The following is a 7,044-nucleotide window of genomic DNA, read 5'->3' as shown; positions in this document are numbered from 1 at the left end:
TGAGACTTTTGGTCTAAATTTTTAAATTTTTATTTTCATTGATTGAAGGTTTCAGTTTTCTGCTAAATTTTTGTTGTGATTTTTTGAAGACAGAGTTTGAGTTTGTCACACCTTGATGTCTTTGAGTTGTGGTGCTGAAGAAGAATACTGAGTAAATATCTCATGTGCTGCCAAAGAACAGACATATCTTAGAAACAGGGAGCTAGAGTGCTCCTTGGAGGCAAAGATGGCGAAACTCCATCTCTCAAACTTTGGACATGTTGTTTGGAGAGGGTGTACTTTGGAAAGGGATATTATGCTTTGAAAGATGAACAGTTAGTGAGAGAGGGAAAGACTCTCAGGGAAATGGATTGATAACATGACTACAACAACTTAAAAAGTGGTCAAAGATAATGAAAAGCATTGATAGGACATGTTTTAGGTCTGTTGTTCACAAGGTTGCTATGACTCATACTCAACTTGATGGGACCTAACACCAACACAAACAACCACTATCCTTTATAAATCCTAACACCTTTAGTGTTAAAAAAAATTATTGTGATAAATTTTTTAAATATGTTGTTGTTATGTGCCGTTGAGCAACCTTAAAATTGTAATATCAATTTAAATCATTCCTTTGGCAGTCAATCAAGTCTTTTGTCTTTAATGCATTCTAGATGTACAAATGAAGAATTTTACTCTTTTCACATAAAAAAACACTCAATCTTGCCTATAGAAATAAGATAATGTAGGTTTAGTAATTAAAGAGATGGAAAGAATCAGGAGAGTCAAGTAAGGCAATTTATATCACGTGCAATGGATAATTTTGAAGGGACAGATCTAAAAACCCTAAAGTTGATTGTATATAATATCCTACTATACAATAAAGGCAGTATCCTGATTTTAGTACTTTCATTATGTAAAATCTTAACTAATTACACTACCTTACAGCCATCTACTTTTATCATAATTACCTTGCCAATAAATATATTCTATATGAAAACTTCCCCTAAATGACTTGAAACATTAAAAACATTACTATGCATATAATAATTAAAGGTCTTAATTTTTATTGTGAGTGTAAGTCTTCAAAAACTCAAATCCTTGTGTGCATCAATTAAAATCACCAATACCACAAAAAGAAAGCCCATAGATTGGAGAAAACCCCACAATGTTTGGCAATAACATATCTGATCAGAAACTCATATATAACATTTATAGAATACTCTAGCACCTCAACAAAAAAAGAAAAACAACCCAATTACAGAATGAGCAGAAGATCTAAAAAGACTCTTCACTAAAGAAAATACTCTGATTGGCAACAAACACATGAAAAAATGTTCATAGTTACTAGCTATTAGAGAGTTGCAAATCAAAATAATAATGAGATATTATCTCACACCAGCAGCAACAGTAAAATTTAGCAGGACAGAAAACAACAAACATTTGTGAGAATAGAGAGATTGGGACTCTCATGCACTCCTGTTGGGAATGTTACAACCAGTATGGAAGACAATCTGGCATTTCCTCAAAAAGTTGAAGATGGAAATTCCATATGATCCAGCTTTTCCACTACTGAGAATATATCCCAAAGATATTTAAGAGTTTTAACACAGATGTATGTATACCTTTGCTCATTGCAACGATATTCACAATAACAAGGAGATAGAAAGAAGCAGCCCAAATACACATGGACAAATAAATAGATTAAAAAAACCCTGATGCATTCACACAGTGGAACAGCATTGTGTGAATATTGAAAAGCTATGAAGAATCCACTGGACAAGTGAAGAAACAAACAGACAGACGAAAAACAACATGTACAAATATTAAAAAAAAATCATGCTGAGTAAAATAATTCAGTTGCTAAAGCACAAATACTATAGAAGACCACCATTGCAAAACCAAGTGGTTATGAAGAATGTTGGGCAGAGCAGGAATAGAACAGATAGACAATGAGCATTGTAATACATTAGGGGAAGGAAATATCAGCTTAAAATTAAGGGATGATCAGATAATATTTATATTGCAATTAGCAATCTGGAACAGGACACGGATCAAATGTGGGGAGGGGAAGGTTAGGGAGGGTTAAAAGCATACAAGAAGGTTTACTCACAAATTGAAACAATTACTGAGATTCGGTAGGCAGGAATGAGAGGGGAAAGAGAGGAGCAAAGATTAGTGAATGGATGGTCAACGTGAAGGGAAAAGGAAAGAATAGATTTCAAAAAAATGTTGTAAATAATGGCATTATTAATTAATGGCAAGAATTATTATTATAAAATAAAGTGTACATATGTTACTAAATTAGAAAAAAACATTTAAACTTTTTTTTTCAAATAAGGGAGACAAAGGTGACAACATTTTTTGTTACTATGTACCATCAAGTCAGAGCCCACCCATACCTGACTCTTTAAGGAATTTTCAGAGATAGTTTAATCACATAAGAGGAGATTGCCAACCTTTTTACCATGAAGGAGCTGGTGAATTTGAACCTTGTGTCTTTGAGAAGGCAGCACAGCACCTTATAGATCACCAGAGCTAAAAATAGGTTTTATTATACAATGGTATACATGTTCTGTTATGCAATGATGATTGTATGATATGGAGGATAAGATCCTATATATGAAAGTGATATTTACATTTGGTGCATGTGAAAACGACAATTCAATTGGTGGGCTTCAAGTGTGTACTTTATCATTCACAGTAATTTCTTTTTTCTGCACTAGTTTAATTATAATGCATAGCAAACTGTATATGTTACTGAAATTGATTTTCTTTCAATAATGGCCACTCAGAACTCTTATTTTCCTTAGAAAGTCTCCTTATTTCTTGGTTCACTCAAAAGATACAAAGAACTATTGACTAGAAAATGACTTGCACTTCAAACTTGTAATGGAACAAGGGAGAATTTAAAGGAAAATATTGACAGAAAGAAGTGTTAAAAAATTCACACTTCTGTTGCTCTCATACCAGTGGTTTCCCAAAGATGGTCTGTGTGAAATAGATAAGGAATTTGTAAAAGGGAAAAATAAGCATGACCTATATAAATTGATGGGTTACTGCTCTGCAGAAGTAGTAATACTGTCTTCCAGATTGGTTTACCTGGGGAAAAAGAATGGCAGGATAAATATTTTAATTTTTACTTTCTTGAATGCTCATAACTGTCTAACTGACAGTACAAGCCATATGCTATAAAGATATATCTTTTGCTGACAAGTTTTAAATATATAAAATTTTAACATACTGGCAATGTCCTGATAAAAATCAACACACCTTATTAATGTCTTCTAGTTTTAAAAGGATAGTGCACTTTTTTCAGGAATGATCTATGCACATGAGATAAAATGTCAGATAAAGAAATATTCAAGTGTTTTGACAATTCAATAATCCATATGCCTATATAGAAATGACTTAATGATTTATAACACAGGAAAGTGATTCTTTCTTAATTATTGAGAAGCCAGAGTATGTGGGCATATGTGTGCATCAGTATATATGAATGTGAATGAAAATTCCCATCTTTTGCATAGAAGGTTTTAAAGGAAAGATAACTGGGTGCATAAACTGTTAAAAATAGCATCTCTATTAAGATATAATTCATATATCATGAAAATCATATGTCAAAAACTCAGTGCTGGGGTGTTTTTTAGAACATTCATGGAATTGTGCAACTATTATCTAACTTCAGAACACTTCATCATCCCAACAAGAAACCCTTTATCTATTGAAGCATCCCTAGATTCCCTTCCCCTGAGGTCTTGACACAACCAATTTGTTTGCCTTTCAGTGGAATTGCTTAGTAGGAAAATGTCAAGTGAATTGTATCAAAGTATATGACTTTTCTTCTATTGTTTGTATTTAGCATAATGCTTTACAATTTTATATATATTTTCACATATAAGAATTTTAATTCTTTCCATTGTCAACTAATGTTCTGTTCTATAGTTATACCACATTTTCTTTATATGATCTTTAAGAATTGAATATTTGAGTTGCTTAACTTCTTGTCTAGTATGGGTAATGCTACTGTAAATATTCATATATATGGATATTCATATACATTCAGGGTTATATGTAAAACATTTTCTTGAGAATATAAGTAGGAATGGAATTGCTAGTTCATATGGTAACTCAGTGTTTTACCATTTTAAATAACTTCTATTTTCCAAAACAACTATAATATTTCTCTATCCCATCAGCAGTAATAAGATTTCCAATTCCGTCAGAACTGTACCATATATAATATTATTTTACTTTTTAATAAAATCTTTACCATCTGAGTAGGTGTCAGGAGCTCTGGTGGCCTAGTGGTAAGAAGCTGTGCTGTAATCCCAGAGGCATGCATGCAGTTCAAACCTCCCAGCTCCTCCACAGGAGAAGAATGGACAATTTTCTTCTGTGTGGTCAGCTATAGATCAGTTCTGACTTGACAGAACATAACAACAAGTATAAGGAGTCCTTGGGTGATCCAAACAGTTACCATGTTTGGCTGCTAATCAGAAAGTTAGTACTTCAAATACATGAGCAAGAAAATACAAAGGGGGCTTGGGGATCCACTTCTGAAAAAAAGAAATCATCCATTTAAACTCTACGGAGAATAAGTCTACTCTGGCCTGTGTGAGGTTGCCATGACTTGGAATCAAGTTGACAATAACTGCTAAATACTAATAGATGAGATTGCTCTCACATAGTCCATAGGGAGTTATTTTGCTCACCCAAAGATGATGCTCTGTAGTGTGTGACTCTGCCAGCAGCTCCTCAGGAGAAAGATGTGCAATCTCCTCCCACATGAGTTGCAGCTTCCATAAACGTACTGGAGCGTCAGCTGTGAGTTGGTTCCAATTTCATGGCAATCAGCTGTATGTTTTGATTACAGATGTAAAGTAATACTTCTCTTTGAATATCTTTTTCCTAATAACTAAATCTACCACTCATCTGCCAATTTGTTTTATACTGGTAGCTTGCATGTTGTGATGAAGAAAACTATGCCACCAGTATTTCAAATACCAGCAGGCTCACCCCCAGTGGACAAGTTTCTGCAGAGCTTTCAGGGGAAGAAGGATGACTGGCTGTCCACTTCTGAAATAACAGGATCTTGAGAATCTAGTGAATAACATTATAATATTGTTGAACACAGTGCCAAAAGAGAAGTGCTTTCAGATTGAAGGGACTAAAAATGCAACTGGGGTAGAGCTGCTTCTTCAAAGCAAAATATATCTTACTGATGTGGATGGGGAAAAGCTTTCATCCAATGAAGGGTCTTCATATGCATCTGTGCCAAGACTAAAAATAAAGAGGAACAGTTACAAATATTTGTTAACAATTGGAGCACAGAATGCATGATGTATGAATCTAGGAAAACTGGAAGCTGTCGATAAGTGAAATGTGTGAACACTGACATACAGGCATTAATGAGCTGAGATAGATTGGTATTGGCCATTTTGAATCAGATAGTCATATGATTTGCTGTGGTAAGAATGTCAAATTGAAGAGGAGTGGTTTTGCATTCATAGTCAGAATGGACATTTTAAAATCTATCTTGAAGTAGAATGTTGTGAATGTACTTACTATCCATATGCATAAAAGGAAGACTTGCTAATACAACTAGTATTCACATACATACCAATAACTAAAGCAAAAAAATAAAGAAATTGAGGATTTCTGCAGTCTGAAATTAATTGAACATACAATCAAAATGTAGTAAGAAGAATTGGTGAATGAAGTTCAAAAGTTAGATAAAAAAAGGAGTAAAAATTGAAAAATAAGGACTTGGTGAAATGATGCTGGAGATATCAGGAATCAATCATTGCAAATACTCCTTAAAAATCATAAATGGTGATTATGCACATGAACATTACTTAGTAGACTTGAAGAATCAGATTAACTACATTTGTAGAAAGAGATGGTGGGAAAATTCAATATCAGTAGACAAAACAAGGTCAAGATTGATTCTGGAACAGACTACCAATTACTTATGCACACATTCAAATTAAAGAGGAAGACAGTAAATTAAAGATGAAGACAGCTAAGTCTACTGGAGCCAAAATACAACCTTGAGTTTATCCCATCTGAATTTAAAAACCATCCCAAGAAGATATTTGATGCATTCAACAATAATATTCAAAGACCAGATAAATTATGGTATGAAATCAAGAACATCATTCATGAAATTATCTAAAGGTCATTATGAAGATAGGAAAAGAAAGAAAATATAACAAAGTAGTTATCACAAGAGAATTTTAAACTTGCTCTTGAAGGAAGAAAAGCTAAAGAAACAGGAAGAAATTATTAAGAGAGCTGAATACTGCATTAGAACAGTTGAGGGGAAGAACAGTTTGAAAGGTATATGACAATAAAATTGTGGAGTGTGAGTTGGGAGAAGGAGAAGGGAAAGGAAGAAAGAAATGTTCAACAATAAAAACATAATAAATATTGCAAGTGGATGCCAGTTCTCCTTCCAAGTTTGTTTTAATCGGGGAGCTCATGGAGCATTAGAGACTGAATATATCTCCAAAATTACTGCCCCAAAATATTATGTTCTGAAAACTAGACCACTGTTTAAGCTTAACTACTAAAACAGAGCAGCCTTGAGTGTAATACACTCTTTTAAGATCTAGCTACATCTGATCAAAGTGACAACAGTGACTTGAAGGGGCAGTTAATTAATGTCAATGATTGAGGAACAACTCAGAAAAAGAAGACAAGAAGGATTGCATAACTAAAAAATGGAATCAATGTCATGGGACTGTACTTGGAGAAATGGTTGCATTAGTGCCTCTTTTGCTGTATCAACAAAAACAATACAATGAATTATAAAATATGAGTCAGTATCTACAAGTGCTCTGGGTTCTTCTATGTGTTGGTGAAGCAAGAGTGATGGAGCCCCAGCTGTGTATAGTTAGTCCATGAGCTGCTGTTTTTGTTTTTGTTGTTGTTATGTGCTGTTGAGTTGCTTGTGACTCATAGCGACCCTATGTACAACAGCCCTGAAACCTGCTCTATCCTGTGCTGACTTTATTGTCTCTAATAATAAACAAATTAAATTCTTGACAACTTTTTTTT

This window comes from Elephantulus edwardii, unplaced genomic scaffold (assembly GCF_000299155.1).
Source record: "Elephantulus edwardii isolate Elephantulus edwardi_28Jun2011 unplaced genomic scaffold, EleEdw1.0 scaffold00001, whole genome shotgun sequence".
Taxonomy (NCBI): Eukaryota; Metazoa; Chordata; class Mammalia; order Macroscelidea; family Macroscelididae; genus Elephantulus; species Elephantulus edwardii.
This window is presented reverse-complemented; position numbering follows the sequence as displayed.